General features: G+C 49.4%; 1 long non-coding RNA gene across 1 annotated transcript; it reads right to left on the bottom strand.

Moving 5' to 3' along the window:
• Positions 1 to 598: 598 nt before the first annotated feature.
• LOC143438864 (uncharacterized) lies at positions 599 to 19,019 on the bottom strand. Its single transcript, XR_013107431.1, has 3 exons — positions 18,871 to 19,019; positions 3,060 to 3,225; positions 599 to 2,347 (listed from the first exon to the last, which is right to left on the bottom strand). It is a non-coding gene; the product is annotated as an uncharacterized LOC143438864 (long non-coding RNA).
• Positions 19,020 to 20,864: the final 1,845 nt, after the last annotated feature.

The raw sequence follows: 20,864 nt of genomic DNA on the forward strand, positions 1-20,864 counted from the left end.
AGGTTCTCAGGGCCAAGCCACCAGTGGCTCCACGGGCAGCAGGCTAGTGGATCTTAAGCTGGGTTTACCACAACTGTGCTGGGTCAGAATCAGACCCCAGCTGGTCCTGGGAAAGGCTCTGCTGCCTCCCAGACTCACATCTACGGGGGCTGTGAGCCCCTAGGAAGCTTCTTCTTCATGTTCTCCCAGACACAACCGGAAGTCCTTCCCTGTTGCTGAACAGCCCTGATAGGAGACTGCGGTTTAGGAGGCTGCGGGCTTGAGCTCTCCCTGCTCCCCAGAGAGTGAGGGATGGGTCAGCTCTCCTCTCTCCATCTTCCTCTGAAAAAAATCACAGGGATGCCTTTAGCCTCTGCTTCTCTCGGTTTGGGGCTGCTGGAAAAAAAAAATCATACTCTTCAATTTATGGGAAAGCAGTTCATAAGTGCCTGAAAGCAGATAATAGGGCAGCCAAGCTCAGTTGAGCCAGTCATGGACCTGATTGTGTGTGTGAGTGTGTGTGAGTGTGTGTGCATGTGTGTGCTTGCGTGTGCATGCATGCATGTATATATGTGTGTGCGTATGTGTGTGTGTCTGCATGTGTGTGTGTGTGCCTGTGTGTGCATGCATGGGTGTATGTATGTGTGTGTGTGTGTGTGTGTGTGTGTGTGTGTGCGCGCGCGCGCGCGCGCGCTCATTCGCTCAGGTCCATACCAGCATCTCATTTCCTGCCACAGCAAGCTAATAGCCATATTTCTTGGGTTAGAATTATCTGCGATATTTCACCATCCCTGTCTCTATTCAGGCAGTGAATCAGCTGTATTGATGGTTTCAGCATGAATGCAGAGGCAGTTCTGCACTTATAAAAGAAAAAAAGTGTTTTAAAAGCAATGTCCAGAAATGTGGCTCCGTAGTAGAGTGCTTCCAGGCTGTGCAAGGTCCTGGGTTCAAGTCCCAGTACTGCGTGACAGAAGAAAGGAATCAAGAGGGAAGGAGGGAGGAAAAGAAGGAGAAACAGGCTTTGTTCATGACTGCAAGTCTTTTTATAAAACACGCACACACACATATAGAGACACACATGTGCACATGTACTCTGTCGATGGCTTTAAAGACTTAAACAACCAAATGTGAGATACAGAGAAAATGGCAGGTGAAAAGTCACCAACGATGTCTTTGAGAAAGGTCAATCCAGGAGTCTGTCTACAGGAGGAGGCAAGATCTGAGCTGAGTTGAAGAAGCCTGGGCATACAGGCCGTCAGAAACGGCAGTGCATGGGACAGAAGGGATGGGAGGAAGAAGAGCAGAGGGACAGAGATGGGTCCATTTAACTTCCTTCGTCAAACAATGGCAAGTCTACTTCCCTTGTAGAGCAATCTAGGATTGGCAAGGCTTTCCCATGTGTATATCTCACAACCACCGCTTACACTAGGCATATGACAGAGGTTTTGTTGTTGTTGTCGTTTAGGCTTTGTTTGTTTTGTTTGTTTTGTTTGTTTGTTTGTTTGTCTGTCTGTCTGTCTGTTTGAGACAGGATTTCTCTGTGTAGCCCTGGCTGTCCTGGAGATTCATCGTCCTCCTCTGCATTCCTCCCAAATGCTGGGATTAAAGGCTCCATCACTGCCCGGCAGGTCGTTTTTATTTTTATTTTATTTTATTTTATTTTATTTTATTTTATTTTATTTTATTTTATTGGCATGTTTTTTTTTAATCCCCTCTCTCTGCATGTGCATGCATGTGTGTATACATGTGTGAGTGGGCATGAATGTGACCCAGGGGTCAAACCCAGGCCATCAGACGACTTGTCCGCAAGTGCCCTTCCCTGAGGAGACACCTCACCAGCCATTTTATACATGAGGACACTGGGCTCCGAGTCCTTGGGTGCCTGAAAGGCTCAACACTGCTGTCTGTCCCAAACCGAAGCCCTCTGTACAGAATCCCACCCCTGCCCCACTCACCAGTGGATCTGAGCAAGCACTGGGTCTGGGCAGTGGATGCTGGCTTCGTGTGGACCATCAGTCCGTAGAGGGCAGTGGGGGATTTAGAGTGGGGCAGGCCTGAGTCCAACGTCCAGCTCTGTCCTTTTCTTTGGCTTTGGCATCTCCATCCCTGCCTGCAGAGCTCAGCCCAGTGTTTGACAAGCAGGATTTGCCTCAGTTTATAGTAGCTCCCTTCTTCGGCAACCAAGACTCTTCACCAGTTCCAAGATGATCAGGTTCTTCATCACCGAGTCTGTGACCTCCCGCTACCGTGTGACAGCTGACCCAAGCTGTCTCAGGCCATGTGCTTCCTCTCCATTTGCTTGGTCTCAGAGCCCAGACTTTACATCCTGAGGGCCACCAAACTGGTGTCCAGTCTGACCCCCAGCAACCTGTTGGAATTCATTTCAGTTGCCAGAGCTCTCATTTCTATTAAAACTCCATTTGCCAAGAAAGTGGAAAGGTAATTACGAGCCCAGCCTTAAATCACTCCGCCACTGAATTATTAAAGGGGAGAATTAAAAATAATCAGGCTTTTTTCATTACACTTCATAGCAGGGAAATTAAAGGTGTAAGAATGTATTTTTTGCCTCAAATTTAAGTATTCATTTTGGAGATTTATAGGGGAGTTGAAATGATTCCCTGCATGCCTGCCTCATCTCTCTATAAAAGGGGGAGAGAGAGAAAAAAAAAAAACCTTGTAAAATTAAAAGGGAGATAGAACGAAGAAGGGGTTTAACATAAAGAAGTACAATGGAGTGTTTTGCATTTTAATACATTTTTTTCTGCACAATTACACCACTGAGTGATATGGCAGAGAGAGATTAGGCCTCTAGCCTCAGGCTCTGAATGGTGAAGTGGTAAGGGGGGCTCTCATCAGCTATTAGGTAAGAAAGACACAATGATGGTCAGGGCTGGCCCTGGATCCTAGAGCCCTGGGCTGGGCTGCCTGGCTACCTACACCCACTTTTATTCAGGGAACAGCAGAATGAGTCACCCGGTCTCTTCATAGAGAAGAGAAGAAAAAAAAAAAAAAAAAAAACAGCATCAGGGACGGGTTAAGAATGCTTGCTGCTCCCACAACCCATGTAGAGTGGCTCATACCTGCCTGTAATTCCAGTCCCAGGGGTTCTGACACACTCTTCTTGCTTCTGAGGATGCTTGCATGTGTAAGTCTTCGAGTCACACACATACACACACGTTGTGCAAATATTTTTGTATCTAAGGCACCGATGGTATATAAGGAGCCTGGGATCCATCAGGACAAGATCTGGAAGGAAGATGACAGAGAGGAAAGCTTCGTTGACCTTCTATCAGCAAGTCCTCCACCCAAGGATTCGTGCTACACACAGGGAAGAAACGGGAAGATTCTGGGAAAACTGCTCAAAACCAAAGCAGCAAGATGGCCTGGAGGGTAGAGACACTTGCCTCTGAGCCTGACCACCTGACTTTGATCCCTAGTTCCCACATAGCGGAGGGAGAAAAACCAACTCTTACAAGTTGTCCTCTGATCTCCACATGAGTGCACACCCCCACACAAATGTACATGCATACCGATTAAGTAAATGAATGCAATAAAATAAAAGTTTCAAGATTTTCGGTTTGTTGGTGTGTTTGTAAGATTTCTCGGAACCTAATACCAAGACTCCCAGACGGATGGGTGAATAGATAAGAAAGAACATGAGACAGGTCCAGCCAAGGGAGAGGGTAAAATAAGTCCCGGGTTCAGGTCACACACACGGGCATGCACATCATCCCCACATGAAAGGGATGTTCCTCTGGAGCAGTCACAAGGTGTTTCTTCCAGGGAGGAGCAGCAGAGAACATAGACTGTGCAGCTGAAGAAAGACCACAGAGCTCCCCCACCTCACCTCCTCCTGTGCTGCACAACAAGGGGACCCTTGTAGTGGGACCAATTTAAGCTTATCCCTGACTAGCTAACAAATAAACGAGACTCAGACTGTGGTTATTTTGTTTGGCTTTGACAATTTCTATTAGACAGATTAGGTAACCCCCAATCTATTCTTCTAACTGCTGGCCTGGCTACCTGCCCAGCCGTGTACCCCAGATACTTGCTGTTTCTCCTTGCCATATGCTCACGGTCCATCTCCCCTCGTGGCGGCTTCTTCCTCTCTCCCTAATTTAATATATGCCTCAATTTTACTTATAATCTTTTGTAAATTTTCTTCTAAGACTTCTCTCCAATTTTTTACTATTTTCCTTTTCTTATATCTTTATTATCTTAATCTCCCCCACCCCCACAATTTTGCTTATACATTTCTCTAAAATTTCTTCTAATGTTTGTTTTTCTATCCCTATTATATTAGCATCTCAGTGTCCAATGTGAGGCACAAACCGATGACCCTGGGCCATACTGAGCATTGTTCAGTCAAATAGGTTGTCAGTCAAATAGGTTAGTGGTAAGGCTGTTGGTGTTTTATCAGCAGTGGCTCAATTGAAGAGTTAGTCTCTGTTGTATTCTGCCTGTGGATAGCCTGGACAGTCTGCAGCTGTCTCTGATAACATTCCTTTATTTGTTTATTTATTATTTATCATTTATTTTTAATCAGAAACACCTCCTCCCTCAGGAACCATCTCTAAAGTTGGAGTCTGGGGACACAACAAGACTTGGATGTCCCATCCACACGGGAGCATTATCAGTGGCAATAGCTTGTGAGCTTGCAAGTCTCAAAGCAGCCCCTTGGGAGGGTGCTGCAAACAGGACTGGCTCATCCAGATCTACCCCAACAGTTGGCCTCTACATGAGGACACCAAGCCGGAACACCTCTGTCCCATGTCCCTCTACCCACAGAGCGATAGCAACATTAGATCAGGTTGAAGAGGTGAGAGGTGCACAGCCCCTCCCCCAGGAGCTGAGCCCTTGGCCCCTCCCCTCGGTAATGAATTGCAAGGGAACACCGCTGAGAGGTGTCAGAACAATTTCTATTAAACATAATTTCCTAATGAAAAGGTCACGAGGGAGCCCGGTGGAGCTAATCAGGATGGAATGTTCACTCTGAGGGAGGGAACTCAATGCCTGGTCCTTGGTTCCACTCTTTTGGATTGGAGAGCAGAGGCCCTAGGGTGAAGGGAAGTCCTGATCAGCTTTCAGATCAAGACCCGTGGTCTTGAGTGTGATGTTCTTAGTACCAGACGTTGGGTCTGGTGCCCTACAAAACTGCTATAATTATCCCTATCTTCAAGATGAGCAAACCAAGGCTGTGAAAGCCCCAGTGACTCCCCCAAGGTCACACCTTTAGAAAGTAGGAAGCAGAATCAGACCCAGGATCTGTTCTACTACAAGCCAGACAGACCTGCCACTCCTCTTCTCTGCCTCCCAGTGCCCTCTGTACACTCTGAGGTACAAAGTCCCTTGAAGGACAGTCATAGCCCAGATCTTGGACAGGCCTGGGGTCTCAGAGCCAGCATCTGCTAAACTCTCGCCCTGGCATACCTTCTGCACAAAGCCCCCCACTCTTGCCAGGATCTGACTGAGAATTTGGGTGTCCATAAGAAAATCATATATGGTTCTGTGATACCTCAGAGGTCAGCACTGGCTCTGGCTGAGCCAGGAAGGAAAATGCTTACAGCCACCTCTGCATGCCAAGAGTCTTCCACGACTGTCAACCGTAAATCTAGGCACACCAGATTCCAGAACATGCCCTCAAGTTAATATCGGGGTGTGTGTGTGTGTGTGTGTGTGTGTGTGTGTGTGTGTGTCTATTTGTCTGTCTATCTGCCTGTCTGTCTGTGTCTGTCTATGGGTGTCTGTCGATGGGTGTCTGTCTGCCTGTATCTTTCTCTCGCCCCCTCTGTCTCTCCCCCTTCCCCATCATGCACATGTGCACTTGTGCACACACACATACACACATACACACACACACACACACACACACATACACACACACACACACACACACACACACACACACACACAAAACATACCACCCTGGATTCCTTATGCTAAATTTGTACATGAAGACGGGGTCTACATGCTTAAAGGTAAGAGAGAAGCAGGAGCTTTGGTTAGAAGGCTCACATCCCTTCCAAATCCTTATAGCTCTTTTAAAAATCGCCTTGGCCTGTCCTAGAGGGAGGTGGATATGGGGCTGGAGCAGGAAGGGGCCAAGGGAGTAGGTCTGAAGCTAAGTAGTAATGAGCTTTGACCATCTGCCACTCAGAGGCCCCTGATGCCACTAGGACCCAGCTTAGGGCAACCTTGGGAAGCTTCTGCAGGTGTTGAGATGCCTCTTTGGACCAAAGCAGCCCTTTGGGGGAAGCACTGAAACCTCCAAGCATCTCACCATCACCCCTCCATGTTGGGGAGATGATATGAGAGGAGGGCCCTCTCTGCAGATCCTCCATCTCCCCGATCTCCCCATCCTCTCCTCCCCAGCACCACCACACTCCACCTCACTCTGCATCTCGCCCCAGCTGGATCCATCCCCCTAATCACTAGGGTGAAGCTGTCTCACAGTGGCACTCTCCTGCCAACCCAGGACATTCAAAGCTGGAGATAGCGTGCAATGTGCAGCCACACTCCTGGCTCCCACCCTTCTCAGCTCTTCTCCCTAATTGTTCCACACAGATTCAATTAGGAGGTGGCAGTGACGCTTGGTTGTAGACATCCAATGTTTGGGCTCTTTGTGATGGCGGGGGTCAGTTCCTGCTCACCAGACCCAACCACCCAGGATGAGGGTGTTCCAGTCAATGCCCTCAAATCAAAAGAGCAAGCAAGGCTTCTGCTGAGAGCATCAGTGGTCCTTGAAGTATTGTGTCCCCAGCCGGCAGCAGTAGTACCACTTGAAAACTTGCTAGAAATGCAGGCTCTATAGCCCACGACCTTATTTACTGAGTCAGAAACCAGGCATGGGGACGGATCTGGGCTGACGTTGGGTTTTAATAAATCCAGAAGGCCATTCTTGGACATGCCTTGTTTGAACAACCACTGAATCGAAGATGGCTTCAATGTGATGGTAGTCCTGTGGGTGCCCAGGGATATGCTGAAAGATGCCACCTTTGCTGCAGGGGGCCCATTATCTGCATGCTTGACATGAGCTGGGGATATGGATCTGCCCCAGGCTGCAGGCTCAGCCTGAGAATGCTGGAAGTTCCAGGGAAGTGGAGCTGAGAAAGGCAGACAGACAAGGAAGCCTCTATAAAAACTGACAACACGAAAATAACAGAAGCCAGAATCCAAGCAGGAAGCAGCTGGTCAAGACACCAGTGAGCCTCTAATGTGAAGGTCATATGCTCACCACGTGCTATCTGGGAGATGAGAAGAGCAGGACTGATATTTCTACTTACAGGAAAAAGGGGGGACACCAGGACAGGACCTCGGGGTCTGGGCAGAAAGCTGGGCTGGGCTTCTTTCACTCTTGCTCCAGAATCAAGAAGCAGTGGCTCTGAGGCACTGAGGGTGGTGAGGGGTAGCCTTGAGGATCCATGGGAACCTTGGCATCATACCTGATGCCTATGCATAATCAATGTTAGCACTGGCTTCCTTGAGCTTCAGTGGCATCCTGGTGTAGCTACGTCATCTGTCAACCCACTTCCAAGGAACCCACAGAGCCAATGAGGAGGAGCAGTGGGGTTTGACATGGAAAATGAAGCATGGGGGAGGGGAGTTTCATAAAGACTCCCAGCAAAGACCCTCTGGTTTCAATAAGGGGATGGAAGATGGCGGAGATTGGAAGTGTGACCAAGGATCACAGTCTGGCTGTGGGGAGAGAGGAATGAGGCATAGGAGGAGCGAGTAGTAGGCCCCTTGACAGAGACATTGTGCCTCTCCTAGCAATGCCAGTGTGTTTTCTTCTGGCTGCTCTCCCCACACCCTCTCTATCTCACAGGAGAACAGTCTCCAAGCATGAGTTCATCTGCTGGAGGGAAGGGCTGAAATTCTCCTTTGAAAGTTCTCTGCCCCTCTATAATGGGCAAAGGCCCAGCTCAGGTTAGCCCATAGAGACATCTCAGTTCCATGCAAGTATCTCAATCAGCCAATCTGTCTGCTATACCTTCTTCCTCCGCCTCCGCTTCCCCCCACCAATATCCATTCCCTCATTCCAGCAGCCCTGAACTCATCACCTACAGGAAGTCTCTTCGGAATCCCTTCCAAGATTCCAGGATTTGCATCCAGAGGGCTTTATTTGACTTCTGGATCTTTCGTTTTTGTGACCTGAGGCAAGTGACTTGCGATCTAAACCTCTCTGGACCTTTAACTTTCTTAGCCTTGCTCAGTGAGTGTCATGGAGATCAACGATGAGCTGACCATGGAAGATGGTCCAGGCTATGATGTGCAGATGAACCAGGGTACCCCAGCATTTACCCCCAGATCATATAGACTTCCTCCTCCTTCTCTCCCCATCCACATCAGCGCTCACGGCAAGATCCCCAGGAGGCAAAGAGACATGCAGAAGATAGGGAGCAATGGACAGAATCCTGCTCCCCGAAAGAACCCCACAACCAAGCCCTATCCATCCCTTTGGGAAATGATGGTGTTGCTTTCTCCAAGGCTTCCCCTCTTAGGAGACTGCTGTTCATACTGACAACAGTACAGGAACAGACCTGTCTACCCTAAATGCCTGCCACAAAAACCCAGTCATCCAGGACTCATCCCGAGGGCTCAGACAATGAGATGAAGAGAAGAAAATAAAAAGGTAGGGAGACTTCTAATTTCCCTGTGGGAAGTGGGATCAGAGGGGAAGGGTGCCACGCTGAGCCAAGTGAATCTGGGAATTAGATGGAAATGGGAGTAAATTGCTAGAAAAACAATCATCCAAACCAGAGCTAGCTTTCTAACTGGTACCCAAACCAAGAGACCAAGGCCCTGGAGATCTGTCGTTATTTTGGTCTTCTTGGGGGATCTGTGACTGTGGTGTCATGGCTTGCTGGGGAGCAGGTGGGAAGTGTCAGCAGCTTCCTTGAAACAACCACCCTCAACCCCCTCCTGGAGCTGTCCGTGGTGCTGGCTTCAGATCCTGCCTGGCACTGCATAGCCGGCCACTTCCAGCCGTGTAGCATGTAGCCCGTTGTCTGCCAGGCTCGTTCCCTGCCAAGCTCCTGACCCAGCCCACAGCTGTGACCCTTGCTGCAAACTCCAGCACCGTCTGGCATAACCAATGCCAAGGAGAGTCCTAGCTCAGGTAGGACAGGTCACCGAGTCCTGAGCCACCCTGGGTCTTAGAGCTTGCTTTATCTAGGGCTCCACCCAGACCTCACACTTGAAGCCAAACCCTCAGGCCTTCCTTCAACCAAGCTCATTATTTCCAGCCTTAATCCGAGCACTGATATCAAGTTGCCTTCCACCCTAACCCCAGGCTGAACCTGAGCCCCAAAGCCTTGGGGTCGGGTTTAACATAGTCCCCTTCTTGTCTCTACCTCCTGACTAAGAATTCCTTTTCATCCTTGATATTACCCAACACTCCCTTAACAAGAAGAGGAACTGGGGTCAGAACCAAGCTTAAGGACACGGGCTGAGGAACACGTTTAGTTAGCCCAGTGTCTACAGGAGGCATAGAGGGGTTTCCAATGTCTTCAGCCTCAGACCACCAATTCATCCCCAGAGAATAGGGAGGTTACTAATTCTGCACTGAGCACATCACCGTAGTATACTGAGAGTCTATACTACTGTACTAAGCACCTACATTGTGTACTGAGCACCTCTGTCACCACGCACAGTCTACACCGCCATACATGGTGTACTACTATATCCTGAGCATCTACTATCATGTATTGATTGGAATCAACAGGCTTAGGGTCAGACCTGGGTTCAAAGCCCAGGTCTGCTGTTGACTGGTGAGGTCCCCTGTGTAAATCATCAACCTCTTGGGACCTCAGCCTTTTCAGGTGTAAGTAGATAACCCATCTCCACCCTAGGTGGGTTTGAAAACTTGATGATCTAATACAGACAAAGTCTAGAACATCACAGGTTCTCAGTGCACACAACTGTGTATTTCCTTGGTGAACAATAGTGTAGGTTCTCAGTGCGCAGAGCTGTAGGTTCTCAGTGCATGACAGTCGGTGCTTAATGGGTAGTATAGATGCTCAGAACATGGTCATATATTTCACACTGGAACAGGCACTCAGTGCATGAACATAGTAATATACCATATTTAATATACCATGTTTAGTAATATGGCATAGTTCTCAGAACATGGCAGTACATCTATCATTTTCCCACATACAGTGAATCTAATTGTTAACAAGGCCCTACTTTGGCATCGGGAGGCATGGGTAGCCACCAGGTCTGACCTGGATCTAAGTCTCTTGGACATCCTCCAGGCTGGGCTGAGGAGATTTTTTTTTCATCTGTCCTGGGCGCTGTCCCTTTCTAGGGCCCAAAGTTCAAGCGAGTTGCCTTCGAGTGGCCCACACAGTGGCCAAACAAGCAAGCAGTGTGGTGTCTTCTGCTCCTTCGCTCCCAAAGGGGCGTCTCCAGATTACGCAACAAACAGCCCGCTCCATGGTCTAGACTGAAATTACTCCTTTGGGAGAGTCTTTGAATGTGGCCCCAGAGACAGAGAATGTAGCCCCCAGAGCTGCCCCACCCACTCCTCAGAAGTCACCTGACCAGGGGATAGAGAGGATGCTGGGAAAGCAGAGCCGCACCAGTCTGGCAAGGCTTTGGTTGAGCCTGGGCCTGGCTCTCCCTGGTCCCTCTGTAGTAATTAACAGTCCTTTGTTCCCGTCCCTGATCACGTCTGGCAGAACCTTAATCATCTTCCTCCCTGCAATGAGCAGCCTTCTCATTAGGGCCTTAAGAACCTCTATTATAAACATGTAAATGGAACTCAACGAGGAGGGAGATATTTGACTGTTCCCATTCCCTTTGTGCGGCTGCCAGCTCCGGGCGGCGCACGCCCGTGATTTCATTGCTCAGCAGTCCGGCGCCAGCGCAGGCCCCCACCGCCCGTCACCAGCCGCTCCATCTTCTCCTATTGGAATTTAATTACCTTCTATGGGAAATGTTGGAGAAACCTTTCTCCATCAATTGATTCTGAAGTCAGATTTTTATTCCAAGATACTTAATGGTGTTCTGAACCATCGATGGGAAAGTAGGAGCAGGTAGACCCGGGCCACGAGGAACCCTTTAACAAGGTTAGGAAAGGTCATTACAGTTATGCCCCTGACTCTTCCCTGGTCAATTTGCCACCCAGCACAGATGTGTGTGAATCTCTTCTTGACGGCCCACATAGAATTAGATTTCATGAGCCTCCTGATCTGGACTGGAAGTCCTTTCTGCTGTCTGACTGATGTAGAGCAAACCTTTAAAAAGAAAAGATTAGTCAGTTTCTTCCTTGATGGTGGAGGTGTCTACCACATAGAAGCCTGGTTTATTGCCTGGGGAAGAAGCTGACAGTGTGATTAGCCCATCACCACAATGGCACAGTGTGACAAGAAATGTACTCACACCTTGCAGGCCCCAAGCAGCTAATATATCCTAGACTCCCTCAACTTTTTTTTTTCGAGACAGGGTTTCTCTGTGTAGCCCTGGCTGTCCTGGAACTCACTCTGTAGACCAGGCTGGCCTCGAACTCAGAAATCCGCCTGCCTCTGCCTCCCAAGTGGTGGGATTAAAGGCATGCACCACCACTGCCCGGCAACTCCCTCAACTTAGTAAGCCTTTCTCATTTGTGTCTTCCTGGTCCCTTGTCCTTACTGATACCTGGGGTCTCGGGGGGCCTCTTCCCTCCATTTCCTTTCTAAATCCATGGAGCTATGACGTAGTCATGTCACAGTGGTCCCCTCCCGGTCAACATCAGAGCTTGCTGACTCTAGCTGTCCCTGTAGCAAGTCCTTGTTGACCACAGCTGGTTATAGGCTTAGCCCACCCCCTGCCCCCCACTCACAGTGTTTGCTTAGGTTTGTTTGTTTGTTTGCTTGCTTGCTTGCTTGTTTGTTTTCTGCACTTGAATGGAGTCTGGAGCCTATGCATGCTGGGCCAATACTCCATCTCTAAACAACATGCCAGACCATGTCTAACTCTTTGGAGAGACTCTCAGAGGTCCCCTCTTCAACATGGAACCCAAGTTTTTGCTATTGGGTCCCCCACTGCTCAGAGCACAGAGACTGAAACAGATGTATGCTGAGAAAATCAGCTTTCTGGGATGGTCCAAGAAGGGCACCTAACTAACATCCTGGGAGGAGTTGCTGGGCAGATTGCAGGGGCCATGAACACTTTTTCCCTTATCTCCCGGCTCTTTGCTCAGCAGTGTGGGATGTGGAGCTGAAAGGACTCTGTTGAAGGAAAGGTTTTTCTACAGGTGCCCCACAGCCGGGCATCCACAACAAACAGCTTCCTGTTCCTCCAGCAGTCATGTGAGACCTGATCAAACTCCAGATACCCAAAGGGCTAGCTGTCCCTTCTCAGACAAGGCTCAGATCCTGCCCTGGGAGTGATGGGGTGGGAGGAGTTCCTCCCGACTTAGTCAGTGCTCTGCCTCTGTTCCAACCTCCCAGACACCAGGGAAGTGCTCTACCACTGATCCTGGCCCAGCTGTTTCTGTACCTTTGAGAGAAGGCATCCAATCCCTTATGATGATAGAAAATCTTCTATAATTAATACTTCTTTGGAGGTTTGGGTGGTAGTTTTGCTTTTGATTTAATTTTAAGATAGGGTCTCTTGTACCTCAGGTTGGCCTCAAATTCAATATATAGCCAAGGATGACTTTGAACTTCTGATCATCCAACCTCTAGATCATAAGCACCAGGACTACAGGCCACTACCACTCCCAGTTTAGGTGTTAAGAATAGGAACCCAGGCTCCAGCATCCCTGGCAGGCACTCTATCTACTGTCGTATCTTCTCTGTTGCTATTGCCATGTAAAGTCCGGTTCCTGATTGTACAGTGGGGAAATGGGTGATGGGTAGGTTGGTTGGGAAACTAGCTAGGGTGAAAGCATGAAGAAGGAATAGACTGACTAGCAGGCTGACTGGTGGGAGGGGCTTCCTATTTGATGAGCAGTTTGTTCTATATCTTAGAAAACTATGGCTTGGCGATATGGCAGGACGTAGGGAAATAGACTGGTCGGCAGTGCAGATGGGTAGCAAGGTGATGGTTTATATGCTTGGAGGTGGGAACTGGTTTCTGGGCTAGATGGAGGGATGGGTGATGAATTCAGGCTACAGGGTCAGCATCGTGTCACTCAAAGGAATGTGAAGGCTCCTGAGAGGACCCTGGGATTCTCAGTCGTCACTTCCTGCCTCTCCTGAGGAAGCCTGTGGCCCTCAAGGCTGGGATTTCACAGTCACTTCCTGAGATCTATGGAACCAAAGAACTGCAGAGTGACTCCAGTACACACAACACACAGCAGGGAGGGTTCAGAGCTTGTCCAGGTGTCTCTGATACTCCATGCCAGGACCCTGGATGCCTGACAATGCCCCCAAGATACTACTATGTCTACCCAACACCCAGAAAACCTGCCAGTTAAGGAGACTTGCAAGATGCTGACCTATCATGGGGGCTTGTTCTTCTGCCCACACAATCTCCCAAGTTACAGACTCCAGAACAGGGTCTCCTGTGGGTGCTAACCCCCATGCCATTCAAGCTTGGAACTCTCCCCAGCATACCCCTCCTTTCTGCCAAGACCGTTCTCGAATCTCAGTATGGTTCCCTCAACCCCTTCCCTTGTAGGTGAGCTGGTCCACACTCTGGCCAGAGCCACCAGAACATTTTCAAATTGCATCTTCTGAGAATCAGAGAAAGAGATTTGGAGAGGAAATTGCTTCTCCCTGCACAATCCAGATGGGGTTATTTTTCACTCATTTCCCCCCCTTCTTCCTTGCAATCTCAGTAAAAAATGAGAACATGTCCAAAGCTTAACCCCTAGTTTGGACCAGCCTTTCTCCCTTCTGAGGTCTGTAGAGGTCTAATGGCTTCCAAGAAACCTGTGCCAGTGGGTCCAGGATGACACTATAGTGCTTTTCCTGCAGTAGACACTACCCAGAGCTCTTGGGCATAGATGCCAGGCCTGGGAGTTTCCCAGAGTGGACAGGTAAAGACCTGCAGGTGGAGGGAACAAAGCAGGCTGGGACAGCCTGGCCCCAGGGGACTTCACTAGGGATTCTAATCATCCTTCCAAGAATGTCCCATTCCCACCAGGTATCTCCAGCTCTCAGGTCAGGAGCTAAGTGCCTAGCTACCACATTCATGCAATAGTTATCAGTGCCAGACCTCTGAGACCACCTACGCAGAGACAGCCAGCCCAGCTGAGTCCCGACCCTGCTGAAATCACTCTTCCTCCTCCCCTAGTCTTCCCATATGTGTGATGGCTCCACATCACCCCTGGGGTGAGACCAGGACCTGGGGATGCTGGAGGTTCCAGTCGCCTGTTTGCTGACTGAGCACATTAATGCTGTACCTGAGTCCTTTGGACAGACGTGTTGTTTTCCCTCCTCTCTGCAGACATCTTGTCATTTCATCTAAAGAAAAGAGATTAAACCAGGACCGGAGGCTCACACCTGGGAAACTGAGTCAAGAAGACTGCCAAGAATCTACAGCCATCCTGGACTACACATTGAGATCCTATATAAACAAACAAAGAAAGGGGGACCTGGGAATGTAGTTCAGTTGGGACAGTACTAGTTTAGGGTGTACAATACCCTGGGTTAAATCCCTAACACTACATAAATCATGGGGCAGAAAGAACAGGAATTCAAGGTCATCCTTAACTCAGAGGGGCTGAGGAATGACTTTACATCACACCGCTGATAAAGCATGTCTTTAGCCAGACTTAAAATGCCTGAGTATATTCTCGCTATGTTCATATCAGATGCTATTCTGTATATTTTAAAAGGAGGTTTTGTGTGGGAGCTGTAGCCCCAAAAGTAAGTGGAAGAAGGAGTTCTCATTTGTCTTTTTGGATTTTGAGATAGGTTCTCACTGCATAACCCCAGTTGACCTCAAGCTCACCATCCTCCTGCCTCAGCAGTAATGGGATTACAAGAGCCTCCTGCTATGCCCAGCTGAAGGGGGAATCTCACTCAGGCTGTGAAGGCCAGGAGGAGTTGTTGGGGTGGTGGTGGCTTTTAGAATTCCCCAGATGATAAGAGAGGCTGGACTTTATTGGGTGGGACTCTAAGCAAATGTTCTGCAGAATTAATTCTTTATAATATTAATTCATTTAATCCTCACACTAACCCCCAGGCAAGGCACTGTTACTATCTCCAGTGGGCATGGTGGGAAGCCAAACAGAAAACGTTTCTCAGCTTGTTCAAGGACACCAGCCAAATAGCCATGGTGCCTTGGCCCTGGCATAGAGCAGCTGTTACGGCTCCCCAGACCTTTCTTCCTAAGCCAGGATGTGTGCAAGGAACAGAGGAAGGGTGCTGTATTAGTGCTGTATTAGTTACTTTTCTTCATGGTGTGACCAAAGCTTCGACTCCTGGTTTCAGGGTGCAGACTATTAAGGCAGGGGAGTCATGGTTCAGGAGCATGAGGTGGCGGGTCACACTGCCCCCACAGTTAGGAAGCAGCATGAAGGAAATGCTGGTGACCCACACCCTCTCCCCCTTTCTCTCTCACCATATGCACTCTCTGCCCTCCTCAGTTACATCTCTCTGGGAGCACCCAAAAGTGTGTCTTCTGGCTGATTCTAGATCCATAAAGGCTGACAATGAAGATTAATCAGCTCAGGGACAAGAGGGGGCTGCATGTCAGAATGAAAATCCTGAACCCAGGGCCACAAGAGGCCTGGACCCCTCTGACTCTCAAGAAAAGCGTTCTTCCATCTTTACCCCTCTCCCCTCCGAAGTGTAGTGTAGTGTTTAAGCCTGTGGTTCTGATGAGGATATCTCTCCCCAAAGGAAGAGAAGGGATGCTCATAATTCTTATCCACCCCGCCCCCCGTCAATCACTGCTGCCTCCCCACTCCCATTAATCACCTCTTTTGCTAAAACCAAACTTCAGATGACAAAGGTCACCCTAGCCTCAATAGTGCGGGGATTCAAGGATGTTCCAACTAAGCCACTGCCAGGCTGACTCTTAGCCAAGGGGCTTAACTGAAGAAATGGCAGCAGCAAGAGGCTGTCTCCTCTCATGCAAGACATCTGACTCCAGCTTATCTCTCTCAAGTCTTTCATCTGAACCTGGCTTCACTCTCCAGAACCATCCCTGGTATACACACACACACACACACACACACTTACACATGCACACACACACAGACATACACTCACATACATGCATTCATGCACAGGCACATCTACACAGATACACATACATATACACAGACGTGCACACATATATACACTCACACACAAGCACACACATATGCACACATGCACACAAGCTTGCACACAGGCACACATACATGCACACACAGGCACACACATGCACACACACACATGCACTCACACACACATATACACAGGCACACACATGCACACACACACATGCACACACACACATGCACTCACACACATGCACTCACACACATGCACTCACACACACATATACACATGCACACGCAGGCACACACACACATGCACTCACACGCACACATAGACACATGCACACAGATGCATTCACATACACACATACATGCATGCACACACAGGCACACACAGGCACACAGAGAGAGAGATTTAAATAAATAAATAGATAAATAGATAAATAATAAGAATATGAATGGTACCTTAAGATTGATTATGTAGGTGGATAACTTTGTCAGCGTGACAGTGACGGACCTTGTCTGGGAAAGCAATTAAACCAGTTAAAGAAGAAGGGAGCAGGTGTCAGAGACCCAGAGACAAAAACAAAGGTATGAAGATCTTGGCCAAGAGAGTTCAGAGAGAGACCATCGGAGCCTCCATGTTCCTGGTCACTGTGAGTCTGTTTAATGAATTCTCTCACCATTAAAATCCACCAGGACAGTGAAGAGGAAAGTGAGGAGGTGAGAAGAACTCAGAGGAGAGGTTTTCAGACGCAGTAAGTCTCACTAAACCAACTCTTGGTGTGGGGACAACCAAAGCAGAAGAGAGAATAGGACAAAGGCCTGGGGACCCATCGGGAGACACATTAGAAAGAAAGCTGTGTCTACCTGCCTGGTGTGATGGTTTCCACACCTAGGACGTAGTAGGAACTTAATAAACATATCTGATGAATGAATGAATGAATGAATGAATGACCAAGTTAGGAAACAACGAACACACAGGTCTTCAACACGTACTAAGGGTTTTCTAGCATTTGACCTTAGGAAAAAAGTAACAGCGATTCATTCATTCACACACTCAAATTAATTCCCTCGCTCGCTCTCTAATGCTGGTCCACCCATTCGCAGCAATCCCTACCACGGATGGATTGGTGAACGTAATCTCCGAGTTCCCGAGCGTTTATTGTACTGGCTGGAGACAAGCTGCTGCTCTGCTCAGTAAACATGGGCCAACTGCTCGGGCGCCGTGTGAGGAGTCTGTGCATATTGTGAAAGGAAATCACAGAAACAACACAGAGAATAGAGCTGGGCCTCAAACAGGAGGTAGCATTCCAGCAGAGACGTGGAGGAGGCAGAGAGTGCGCCGGGCAACATCTGGATAAAAGGGGCTTCATGGCCCCAGGTATGGGTGTCTGGCAGGGGTGCCTGGTGCACCTGAGGTAGGGACACAGCTGGTGCAGTACCCAGGAGGAAGGTTAGCGAAACATGGCTTCGAGACCTAGACTGTTTCTCCAGGCTGCTGTGTGATGTTGAACACAAACCTTGGGGTCACAGAGGGGCCAGAGATTATGTTGTACAGATGGGAGATGTGGTTGGGTTCTGAGTGTAATTCATGTTCAATGGTTTTCTTGAAAGGCTGAGTATAAGGTCTGAGGGAGGCGGCAAGTGAATGCCTTGTGGTACCCTCTTGAAGCCTGAAAGACTCGTGTCAGGGGGCAGTCACCTGCCCTGCACCTCATCAAAGCCAGGGCCAAAGACTAGACACACACACACAGACACAAAATGCACATATTGACTCGCATACACACACATGCACTCACACACACATACACACATGCACACACATACACATGGGCACACAGACACACTGGCCACAGGCCCAGCACACAGACAGAGAAACCACAAGCCCAGAAAAGGCTGTTGAACATTGTCGGCAGGTCACTTGGGCGTTGCTGCTTCCATGTGAACCAAGGAGGGCCAGGTCCCGGCAGAGCCTTCAAGAAAGGGCCACAATGACACCAGGCTCCTCAGTGTCCCCAGTGCCCTCAAAAGGCTGTAGAACACTCACGTACTCTTGAGGACTGTACACACTCATGTACCCATACCATCCATATTCACACTCACACTTCACACCAGTGGCACCAGAGACTGCCCACCCCACTGATTCAACCTATCTAAAGCACCGTGCTTTGCAACCTTGGTAACTTTGTGGAGCATCAGCTGAAAGCTAGGGACACCCCAAACCCAGTAAAACCCCACTCTCTCACACACATCCGTACCCCAATACTCACACACTCACCCACTCAGATATATCACACTTGATTCTGCATATTGTAATGTGTTCCCTTCCAGAAGATCCCTGTGGGTAGCTCTGAGCCCCAGCAGACTCGAAGTTCAGCCCCTAGAGTTCTGAGCACCCACTGGCAAGGCTGGGGGTCTAGAAGCTAATGAGACGAGGTGGTCCAGGTGCTCCTGGGTCAGTCCGTGCTCACACGTCATTCTTCCCACTTCCTCAAGAGTCAGGGAAATTGTAAGATTTCTGGCTTAAAGGGTCACTTGTGTCATGCCAGGAGGAGCCACTGGGCTCTTAAAACAAACAAACAAACATACAAAAATAAACCCTCATCTTGGATCCTAGCAACCTGGCAAAGACACGCTTGTATCAGCCATACCTGGCCCAGAAATGTTCCAGCATCCCTCAAGACATTGCATCCCATCCCCTGTGCCCTGCAGCCCCACCTCCCCTGCCTCTCTAGTTTACTTACGAAGGAAGGTATCCGGGCGGGGCCCTGCTCTGCCAAGGATGGTGTAGAGAAGAGGTCAGAGGCCCAAGAAGGCAGCCTGGCATCTGATAACTCTGGGCTGGCCAGCATACCCAACCCTCCAGGTCCTAAAGCCAGTGGGAAGCAGAGTGGGGGTAGAGAGAAGCCAGAAGCTGGCAGGCTAAGCGAGATGAAATATTGATGCCCGTCCTAGTAAAGCGAAGAATGCTGCTTGTCCATGAATAAAACATAAGCTGGAGGAGCGGCCGGGCAGCAGATTAATTAATCTGAGTGAGCCTTGCTCTGTGCTGTGGGGGATGGGCATGATGGAGCAGACAGTCTGTCCCAGCCCCAGAGTCCCAAGGGACCAGCCAAAACTCTATGTTCTAGGAAGACAGCTAGGCAGGGCAGCATCACTGAGCATGGACAGACAGGGAAAGGGGCTGGGCTAGCCAGGGCTCTAGGACCAGAATCAGGCACTATGACCTGCCTGACAGGCTACCCAGAATGGCAGTGTCCGTGGCGGAGGAGGGCCACAGAGGTCAGGTGCTTCGGAAAATGGCATTGCTGTTCTGAGTGCCAGCCTCCAATCCTTTCCTGACACCTCAAGCCTTCCCTAGGGGAGTCTTTGAGAGCCAGGACGAATAGGGGACTATAAACTCAGGACTTAACATGGAAATCTAGCCACACTGGACACACCTTCGATGTAGTTCAGGTTTTAGTTCTGAAAGGGGGAAGGGTAAATCAGGAGCCACGTGGCCCTCCCTGCCCCTCAGCCCATGACAGCCTGAGGTCCTTGACCACCTCTGCTGTAAGACAATATGGAAATCCTGGCTGAGTGGTGCAAGGCACAAGATTCCTGGATGTGGTGATGGCGGGCTCAGCAGGACACAGAGCTCACAACCCAGTGTTCATCTGTCATCCGCTGGCTGTGGCGGCTTTCACAAGCTCTTGGCAGTTTTATGTTTCCCAAAGGTGACATTAGGACAGAGTGGTGACAGTCCTCATCATGCCTTCCATCCACAGGATCCCGCTGGATCAGCCCCAGGCTCTGTATTGTCCTAATGGACCCTTGGGGTCAATGCCCAAGCTGACAGTACTAGCTCCTTCTACCAGTCATCCCCAGTGTGACATGGGGACCCTTTGCTCAGTGTGCCATCCTGTTCACCCCTCTGTCCACACGTAAACTTTTCTCTGGCAGAGGATCAGGTCAGATGCCAGGTGGCCACAGCTGATGCCAGTCACAGCCCCATGCACGTGACAGGACACCTCCAGATGGTCTCTTTTATTTCCCCTCAGCTGGTAGCACTGATCACGATCAAGAGCAGCTCCTAGAATCCAGCCCAAGACCAACCCACCCGAGCTTCCCTCCACAGACACGGCCACGACCTCCACCTTCCTTTCCCATGAGTATCATGGCTTCCCTGTTCCCACACTCCAGCCTCTCTGGCCAGCTCCCGGTCTTTCCCATTTCTCCTGATCAGTGGGTATCCGTCATGAGCTGTCTGCTGACACCTTCTGTACTCTGTCTCCTGTTAGTTACTTAGCCTTGCTTCCTGTGGGTTTGAGCCCATCTCTTCCATTCATTTCTGACTCCATGAATGCAGGAGCAAGGTTGCTTTGGTCCCCTCCAGTTCTCCCAAAGCTGTGCCCGGCCGTAAGCACATGGCGGAAGCACTGCATTCATGTCTGCTTAGGTGACTGGGAAGGGATGCTAGTCCTCATACCTCCTGTCTCCATAACAAGAGCTAGCCCTTCCAGCAGGCACCCGCTCTGTATGCTCCCTGGGACTATGTCACCTCTGTTACAACCTTCTGGATAGGCAAGTTTCTCCCAACAGCCAGATGGCGGAACCCAGCTGCACATTTAACCAAGGTCATGCAGCTGGCAATCAACAGAGCCAGGAACAAGCCCTTATCTAGGCTTAGAGTTCTATCTGGTACATGCATCTGATGATTACAAGATGCAAAAGGGTCCTTAGTATTCCTCACCTGCTG

The sequence above is a fragment of the Arvicanthis niloticus genome, chromosome 26 (assembly GCF_011762505.2).
Source record: "Arvicanthis niloticus isolate mArvNil1 chromosome 26, mArvNil1.pat.X, whole genome shotgun sequence".
Classification (NCBI taxonomy): domain Eukaryota; kingdom Metazoa; phylum Chordata; class Mammalia; order Rodentia; family Muridae; genus Arvicanthis; species Arvicanthis niloticus.